Here is a 10,617-nt window from a genome sequence, read left to right as displayed (position 1 = left end):
ATTTTCTAAATATCATGCACAAGTAAAATGTTTTTGTTTCTAGACACTCATTTCGACATTGTTACACTAACAAATAAGAATTATTTCCAAGAATTGCTTTGACAAAGAAATATACATACACAAATATTGAGATATTATCCTAACAAATGGTACAAATGTTAAAAAAAAGGGAAAACATCCAACAAGATAATTTTTTATTCTTTGTTTTTATAAGGAGAAAACAAGTAAAATATAGTTATTCTGTTATTATTATGAGGAGAAAATAAGTGGCGTATAGTTTTAGTGTTTATTATGCCTTACTTTTGTTCTTTATATACTGTCCATTTCAGAACTAATGACTCATTTTTATCGATAGTCTATTTTTTACTTAAGTCCATAGTCAATGACTGTTATTTTGTAGTTTATTAGCTGTTTGGTGTGCTTAACTTATTTAGTTTTTCACACATTTCTTTTGCACAATTCCTACATCACATAATTTGATTTCACACATTCACACAATCCTATGAATGTTTAAGCATGAGATTGGCAAATGATTTTGCACGAAGGTGATGGACTTGAGCGAGATGGATGTGGGCAAGTATTTGATGTACAGCTTCGTTCGTCGTTCCTTGTTGGCTTTGCAAGTGTGTGTTGCTGTTGTGGAGGTCCCATAATGAAATGGAGCTGTGAGTGCAGAATCACGTGGTTTACTGGCTTTGTATGAGTGGAAGTCATCGTTATGTGTCGCTGAAAGCGGTCGTTTTTTGTAGTAATACTTCGCAAACGGTTAGTTTACAATAGGATAGGGATTTGGGAAGGTACGTCGTCTATAATTCACCCATCTTCTTTCTTGGTCTCAATTTTGCGAATCTTCAACTTCTGTTCTTCCTGCTTTTTCTCTGCTTCTTACTTGATTCTTGGTTCTTCTCTGTGCAGGATATGGAAATATTTATTGATAACTAGTCGCTTTGAAGTTCTTCTCTTAGTAACAGTTTGATAAATTGTTTGGGCATGTCAATTTTACTTTGTGGAAGTTTTCTTCAGTTTCGTGCATCAGCGTGCTGTTTAATAGCAGTAGTGTGACTTTTACACATATTTTTTGCCAGTGGTAGCTTGCCCAAGCCGTCTTCTCATCGGGCCGTTTTTTGCTCGCTCCGCTGAGTCGGGGCATCCCGGGGTTTACGAGCGGTGAAAGTCCGGTGTTTGCTTGTCAATCCCTGCACTGGTCCCTTCAGCAGTAGACTTACAAGTGCCCTTTGTTGGTCTCACTGTCCTTTCTCTTCTCTCGACACTTCTGCCTTGTAGGAATCGTGTCTTGTTAATTACATCCTTTCCTTTCTTGATACTTCTCTGGTTGCAACTTGTGGGTCGTTGCATCTGGTTTTTGCTGGAGTTTTTACAATGGTTCTTACAAAAAGTTCTACTTATAATCATCTAACATATGTCTAGTACCTACATTGTTTTACGCCTTCATAAAAAGCTTTACAAATTTCGGTGCCCTTTCCATGTCACAATTCTAAGATATTTTGAATCTTAACTTCTACAACAATCCTCAAATTCGTTTTTTATTTTTGTGTAGTGTCGTGGTGTATAGCACTTTAGTATTTCATGCTGTTAGACTATCTACATTTTATCCCTTCACCTTAATCTATGGTACTATTGGTGTTATTTTTGTTTTTGTTTTTATTGAAACTACTTTCTTTTTTCCCACCTTCCTTTCTCTTCATTCTTCTTTCTCCTGACGATCTTATCTGCAACATAAACTTGAAATATTTTGCTAATTATTTTCTTGAATTTCTTGCAATTTTTCGTCGATTTCTTTGTGGACTTCTAACATGAGTTGAGGCGATTCCCCCTTTTGTGCATACCGTTCTAGTTCTTCATCCTCTTTATCTCGCATCATTCTTAATTGTTCGTTTATAACTGGTATTTCTTCTAATTTTAGCTTTTGCTCGAAAAAAAGTGTGACATTCCCGAATGTTATTCTACCTTTCCCCATATCTATTATCGCTCGTCTCTCATTTAAAAAATCTGCACCTATAATCAAATCTACAGTTAGTTTAGGTATAATCACGAAGTTGGCTTCGATCTTTTGACCTTGACACGAAAGAGTTAACCTTGTTTGTCTCGTAACTTTCGCAGCATTGTTTCTAATAGGACCTCTTACTTTAATCTTACGTGTTTTCAGAACTGGCAATTCCTCATTGGCATTACACTGCATGAATAAATTTTCTGAGATCGCAGTCAGTTCACTTCCGCTATCAATTTCAATATTGACTGAGATATGCTTTACCATGGCCTTCACAGTTGGTTGAATTTGAAAGGGTTGGTTCTGTTCTTCTTTTTCTTGCATCAATGAATCCTCCACTGAATCATACATGAGGCTTTTCAGGAATTTCCCTTGTGAATTCGAACTTTCTGTAGGATTAAGCTTCGACTGCTACTTCTCTCTCTTTTATTTCCTCTTCTCTATTTTTTCCTTCATTTATACTTTCTTCGACATCCTCTATGGCGGCCGGAGTGGCCGAGCGGTTAAAGGCGCTGCAGTCTGGAACCGCACGACTGCTACGGTCGCAGGTTCGAATCCTGCCTCAGGCATGGATGTGTGTGATGTCCTTAGGTTAGTTAGGTTTAAGTGGTTCTGAGTTCTAGGGGACTTAAGACCACAGCAGTTGAGTCCCATAGTGCTCAGAGCCATTTGAACAATTTTTGAACATCCTTCTTCGTCGCTACTTCCACATAATCGCATCTAAATGCTCTAATTATCGCTTCATAACTTCCTTCATTATATACGTTGGGTTGTGTGCCCACTAGTAACTTATTTTCAACTTCTGTTGACTGCGCATTATCCTCATTTAATTCGCTTTCCCTGGTTTCCATCGCAAATAGCTCTGCAATACTCATTACTTCGTCCCTCCCTCCTACATTTGTTGTGCATGCCTCTGGTAATTCATCTTCCTCGTCAGTATTCTCCCAATTAATTTCGTCCCAACACGATATTGTTATTTTCTTGTCTTCGTTTTCATCTGGTCCCTGCGGATTTGTTTCCTCCTTCTTCTCTTCTCGTGATAAGGTATTTACTTCTCTGTTCAAGGTGCTGCAATTGTCCTGGGTCGGTGCGTCATTCTCTTTGGCATGGGCGCTTAGCTGTCAATTCGAACGTTTTTCGGGGTTTGGTGGTCTTACCTCCACCTCTTCTATCTGTATTCTCTTTTCTTGCTCCGCTTGTTGATATTGGTTTCTTTGTTGATAATTTGTCGGTCTATTGGCGCTCCAATACCCGTTCCGGTTGTCGTTATTCCCTCTGTTGCCGTTCCTGGGTGAATTATAGTTATTGCCATATTCTCTTCTAAATCCATAATCGGTTCTTTGTTGAAATCTGTTGTCGTTTCTTGGTGCGAAGTTATCACGTGGTTCGTAATTATCGTTTCCTCGTACTGTGTCTTGTGGATTCCACAGCTTTTTGCTTTCGTTTTCACTTGCGCTTCGTTTTTTTCTTGCGTCATCTTCCGAAAATATTAACTCTGGTTCCCTTAGAATACCTTTAAATGCATCGACGTCATTGCCTCCGCGACCTACTAATGATTGGTGGTATTTCAATGGTAACTTCATAGCGCATAATTTAATCAACTCTCCGTCACTGTATGGTACATCTAAGCATTGATTTTTCTTTGCTATTAATTCGAAAAATTTCACGGGACTCTTCTCTCCTGAATTTTCAAAACATGGGTTCTGTAATAATTCGTACTTCACTCTGCTCTGTGCTTCGCTGGACCAATATCGTGAGAGAAACTTCTCTCTGAAATCTTCGTACGATTGGCATGTCGCTGCAACATTTTGCATGGTTTCTGCGACTGTTCCTGACATGTGTGCACATATAAAGTCTACTTTGTGTGCTAGCGTCCAGTGTTCTGGTAATCCTACTCGGAATTGATCAATAAATGTTCGTGGATGTAATGAGTTTCCTTCTCGAAAGTGTTGAAATTTTCTGACTGTGAGGAAATGATCGTTGTCGTACTTCCTCATAGCCTCATCGGCTGGAATTCGCGATTCTTCGCCACTTTTGTTTCTGATCGTTTCTCCCGTCGGTCTTTCCGGTTGTGGTAGATCCATTGGATATTGTCCACTGTAACTTTCGCCTACCCTTGCGTGGTATCATTGGAGTGATACGCAATAATTTTCTTCCGTCGGTTGTGAACGTGTAGCTTAATGCATTGCACTGTACTCTTCGAGACCTGGCTTTCCATTGTCAGGTATTGGTTCGGTATCTTGTCTGGCTAACCTTACTGCTCACCGAGCGAGGTGGCGCAGTGGTTAGACACTGGACTCGCATTCGGGAGGACGACGGTTCAATCCCGCGTCCGGCCATCCTGATTTAGGTTTTCCGTGATTTCCCTCAATCGCTCCAGGCAAATGCCGGGATGGTTCCTTTCAAAGGGGACGGCCGACTTCCTTCCCTGTCCTTCCCTAATCCGATGAGACCGATGACCTTGCTGTCTGGTCTCCTTCCCCGAAACAACCAACCAACCTTACTGCTTCTTTGCACGATCCAAACTGTCTTGAAACATACATTTGTGGTTCCGCATGTGTTTGTGATGCCGTTTGTTCATCAAGAATTTCGAAACGTGTTTGTTGCTGTGCAGGCTGTCTGATTTCACGTATGTTACGTTCCGCCTGTGATTGGAATCGCAAATGCGTAATATCTTCGTTAATTGCTTGTTTTTCCGGTGCTGTTACAGATACGGATGTGGTTGCAGACTCAGTGCTTGTTCGATCCTGTTCACTACGCTCTTCAATGGTTTGCAACAACTCTGTTCGCAATTTCTGAAATTGTCGCTTCGTTTGCGCTTCTATTTTGACTATGCGGTTATCATAACTTTTCAGCGCTGCTTTTGTGATATGTTTGTGTAACACACTGTTTTCAACAATTTCACGCGCTGTACCTGCTGCTTGTCTAGTAATCACGTTTATCTGTTTCTCTAGTTTCTTGACTTCTCCCTGGGTGTTGTTGCGTAATGTTTTGATCTCGTCCTGAATGTCATTACGCAATGTTTGTACGTCCACTTGTACCTTGTCAATGTCCGTTCTCAATTGATTGTGACCTGTTATTAAGTTTCCTATCACTTCTCGAGATTCTTTTGCCTCATCTTCAATATGACTTAGGTGTAACTGAATTTTTTTGTTTCGTTCTTTAATCTCACGCATTTGTCTCGTGGTTTCTGCAATTTGAATTTGACTTTGGTTCGCTATGTCTTTATTTTGCCTTGTCATGGTTTCCGTAATTTGTTGTAATAATTTTGCCAGATTGGTGGGTCCTATTGCATTTTCTTCCGACGTCCTACGCTCTGTGTTTTCACCCAAGTGTTGGTTCGCAACCGATTGCATTGAACTCTGCGGTGGCACGTTTCTGCTCGCATTCCTTGTACTCTGTTGTGAGGGAGCTCAGATTACTTGCACTATGGGTTCTACGTATTCAAGACGCAAGTTGGAATCCTCATCGGCTGTCTCTCTACTTTCCTGCTCCTCTGTCGTATGCTGACCTAGGTTTTCTGTGCCTTGGCGTACATTATCCTCGTTATGGTGCGTTATCTGTCCTATTTCTCGCGATACTGCATCGTCTGTTGTACTGTCCTCTATTCTCTGTCCATCTTCATGTTGGGTCTCTACCTCAATTCGGTCAAGGTCTCGATCTGCCATTGCTAATCTTTCCGAATCCATTATTTTCTGTTTTAAAAGCAATTCACGCGCCCTACTTCGCGTCAACAAGCGCTCATACGATCTTTTTGCACACGCGACTTGACAATTCATTCACTTACTTGTTGGGTCAGAACCAACTTGTCAACGATGTATCCGCCACCTGTGCGCTTGCATTGGAGAGAAAACTTAATTCTAACAATATTAAAATTCATAACTTAATTATGCTATTGTCTCTGCCAACTTTCTATAGAATACTTTCTTACTATCTATCGCTGCAGCTACTGTTTTCAACTATTTATGCCTATCAAAAAAAAATTTTTTTATTACGAAAATTTTTAACAGGATATTTTTCTGACCTAGTTAGGCATGTGGTCGACCTTCAATGATGGTATTTTACCATCTTGGCAGAGTCGTCATTCTCTAACATTCTGCGTGGTGTCTGTTGTTCTAAGTCGTGTCTCCCTACCACTTTCACGCAACGACGCTCTGAGCGTGTTTTTTAGGGAATTGACTAGTTTGAACCTGGGACCTGTTGCTGGTAAGGAGACGCCAGACCACACATGACATGTAGAGTTCAGAAGAGTTCAGTGAGACTAGCGATGATATATCCAAATACTTAATGATTTCAGCGTCAGCTCCACTGTACTCCCTGTAAAAGAATCTTAATACTAACTAAATTTAGTGGAAGGGGTTCAAGGCTTTCCTATTTTTAGTTAGCTGGTAAAATAATGTCGAAAAAACAGTTCAGTTTACCACTGGAAATTTTATTCTACTCACTAAACATTGTTTATAAATTGCACTATTGATAAACGGAAATGTTTTAATACAGGATGATAAAAACCAACTGCGTTCAACAAAAATGTGAACGAACATTCCCTGAATGGTTTTCAAGTTCTACAATGGATCGAAGGATGACCTATGCCATATCACATCTATAATCTAGGTTTAAATTAAGTTTCACAAAAGAGAAAACTATCAAAATGGTCTACAGTGACTCTCAATTATCTTTAATTACTTATCTAACTTGTCGTGAATTACAGTGGCTGATGTGGCTTCTCAATCATTATATAACAGAAAAATCATCGCGTTTCAGATTTTAACTTACGTAGCAAATGTGAATACCATGAGCTTTAATTGACGATCGACACTAGTATTACGCAAAACGGGGGTGTAACAGATGAGACTTCTGCCGTTCTGAGTGAAGCTTTAAGCGCTGTTATGCGGCATCGCGTGCGTTCATTACCTTGTCATTGGTTAGGCAGCAACAGGGCGGCGCAGCTTCTCACATCTCGCCGTCTCGGAAGCAACTCCTTTCTTAACTTCTCCTTACTACAATTTACCGAAGTTGGTTTAAAAAAAACTGTCTGGCTGTTTTTTCATCTGACCAATCAGGGTCTCAATGTTAACCTTAAGCTCCGTCTACAAAAATTCTGTCTATCCAATGAGAAACGTTATACTTTTCGTGGTGGGACAATGTTTTTAACGTTTGCAACGTAACATAGACGCGTAAAAGTCTCACGCTAAAACTTGCGGCTGGTGTGGCCCTTTTTATGGTACCGTAAGATCTATACTGTTCTTTTGGAGGGCTCTAGCTTTTAACATGAGCTGGGGGGTAGTCCTGGTGGTTAGCTGGCGACGTGGGTGTCCGTCCCTTATCGTAGGACCTTCTAGCTTAACACGGTTCTGCTCTCGGCTTCTGTTCTCGTTTCTCCTCTCGGAACTGTGTCTGTCTCACGGTGGGAAGGTATGACATGCATTTAGGCATTCTTGTGTTAGTCTGTGGTATTCCATTTGCTCACTCGTTACTCATATTACTTTGGTTAATTTAATGTCACGATTTATTCGGAGCTATGTGACATACTACTGGATTTGCTTATCATGTCAGGGTTTTCATGGAAGGTGTTGGATTTGTCTGACACCTTACAGATGGTGCAGATGAAATGGGGTTTTCATTGAATATGTAGTCTACTCTCTTCTTTGTAGGTTCATTGCATTATTACTCTACTGTATGTTGTTTAATTGCTCTGCTATTTAAAATGGGAATTTTAGTTGGATTTTCAGCAAATGAGTTGTGACTCCAACGCGCTAAGGTCTGATTTCATGTTGTGGAAGAGTTTACCTGTTTCGTCTTCTTGCTAACCAGTTTTAAGGCATATCCTCGGTTTCAGGTTTTTTTCTAATTACATTTTTCTTAACTACTGTATGCGAAATTGTTCGTAATTATGGTTTATCTTTTTTTCTTAGTACTTTAGAGATCCTTAATTATTCACCACACCTGTATGTGATTCTTCGCTCCTCGGCAGGTGTGACCCTCGGATTTAACTGACTTCCAGTTTATTTTTCATTAATACTTAACTGGAAATATCAAAAAGTGCCACACTATGAGTGTCTTCTTTACAAGTCTATCGATGTCGTTAATCAAGTTCCTAGTCTAATATTTCAAAATATATATATATATATATATATATATATATATATATATATATATATATATATATATTTGGAACAACATCTCAATAGGTAAACAAAAATTTATGGAAACAAGATTGTTCAGAGATAGGTTACAAAGTGACAAAGTAAATTCCCTTAAAAACTTCAGCAATACTGAATGCTTCTTCCAAAAATTATAAAGAGACTAAATGAAATCTTGTCCAACAATGCTAAAGATACTTGGTGGGAACCTATCCTACTAATAGTTTTCGAGGAACCTTCCTTTAATATATACTAAAAGTCACATTATTTAACGTGTGCCACGATGTAAATGTGCCTGTACAAAAAAAAAAGTCTGTATGCGTGTATGTATTATCTCACCAGTTCAAGAATCTTTTGTATGCTCTAGCCACTCCACCATAAACTCGTATATGACAAAGTGCGAAGTGATGTTGAATCTTTTTTCAGGTAATTTACATAATACAACACAGAGAATGGTCTATACTAACACTTACTGGACAGGGCCAACAATGTTTCGGAACAAAGTCCCACTGGCACCTCACAGGAATGTGTAACACAAAAACTGATGTATAATTCACACTTAGGTACTTTTGTGGCAGAATGATTCCGAAACGCATTGTTCCAATAAGTACTGGAGTAAAACTGTGACTAAAACTGGAAAAAATATAATTTTATGAATCCATATGAGCGTCATTCGTACAATTATTAATGATCCCTTACTTACCCATAACTATATTCTCATATATGAAGGTGTCCACTTTCCGTGCATCACAATTAATAGGGAATCAATCGTAGCCAACGGCTTGTTAGTGAATAAACATTGTTTCCAAAAGTACGTCTAGAAAGCGTTAGTTCAATATGGTTATCCCATTCTTCTTTACAGGTATTACAATGATAATTCGTAGACTCGTTTGGTTTCAGTATATTTTTAGTATTCTCATACTGTGTCATCTAGGCAGTCGTTGTAATAGATTCAGGGAAACGACAGAAAACCTGAAGGGACCTCATCTCATCTGTTGGTATTCAGCGTACAGCTTCCACGTTCATATATACATCTACGTTTCACGAGCTGCGTTGTGGCATGTTGCAGAGAGTAGTTTGTTACCATTGTCACTTGCCGTCTTTCCTGTTCCAGTTGCGAATGAAGGACCGTTGGTGGTCTGTCTCCGTGTGAGCTCGTATCTCTCTTTCGCGAGATGCACGTAGGAAGAAGTAATGTATTGACTTAATCTTCTAGGAACGTACTCTCTAGGAATGTCCAACGCTTCTTTTCTCTTGTAGCACCTTTCACTAGTCATACTCTCCTATATTTTAACGATGTGGCTGCTTCCAGTGATTGTGTTGCAGTCGAATGATCATACCACAGTCTGTCTATCTGTTTATTTACTCGTAATACATTCTGGGTTAACTGCCAATCCCTGTACCAAGCGCCGATCCTCTCCAGGTCTTCCTGAATTTCGCTTGTGTAATGTATCTTATTTAGACCGTTTTTACGTCTTACTGAGATCTCGGAAGAATCCAGAAGTCGACGCCGTTCTGTATTCTACTCGCTAAAGTAATACTTAATAAAAGGATTGTCATCCGTTACAGAAAGCCATTTTGTTAGGTATACTCGGACTGTCTCATTACGAAGGAAAAGGTATTGGTGACGTATTGTGCGCTTACCTAATAAATGGAGTGATTAACTAAAATAAACCAACTTCAATCCTTGATACCTAAATGGAATAATTAAGTAAATGGTCTTTAGATGTCAAAGCATGGAAAAAGTGAAAACAGTACAGTATAATATGTGATAATATTGGTTTCTGCCTGGTTGCTCTTATTGTTAAATCGGTATATGACCTTTTTTTATAACGGCGAATTTGAGAACCAGCAATTCCGGGATGGTTTTCAAGGATTAAAGTTTTCCTTTGCATACCACAAATTTCAATTTGCAATGTGTTGCGTACCATAAGACAGAACACGTAAAAATACTGTCATGTATTTTGCTTAACAGTGCATGACATTATTATAACAGGCTAACGTGACAGCACTTCTTATGATTATATGCTTATTGATGTCGTAAAGTACCTGAAAAATGCTTCGTTCCATGAAATGTGTACTGTCTGAGTCTAACTGGGGAAAGAAAAGAGACAAACCAATATAAAAACTAAAACCAGTCTTATAACGACAGGAGATGGATACTCATCACGAGGGCAGTAAGCACAAGTTACAATTTATACGTTTTCGTACGGGCTTGCTTGTATCGAGTACCCAATCAAAGAAGCTCAGAATTCAGCTGAGCGGTTTCATAGTAGGTTAATAGCAGCTTTATGCAGTTTTCAGGAATCTGGTGTAGTGAAATAATGAAATCCGTCCATCTGTACAGTAATTACATTAGGCGATATTAAGTTGCTTTTCCTTCTGGTCATTATGTGATGCAAACACCATCGTTTAAAGTCAACGTATAGCGCTTGTAACTTTGTAATTCATTACTTTAATCCAGGAAAA

The sequence above is a fragment of the Schistocerca cancellata genome, chromosome 6 (genome assembly GCF_023864275.1).
Source record: "Schistocerca cancellata isolate TAMUIC-IGC-003103 chromosome 6, iqSchCanc2.1, whole genome shotgun sequence".
Lineage (NCBI taxonomy): Eukaryota > Metazoa > Arthropoda > Insecta > Orthoptera > Acrididae > Schistocerca > Schistocerca cancellata.
This window is presented reverse-complemented; position numbering follows the sequence as displayed.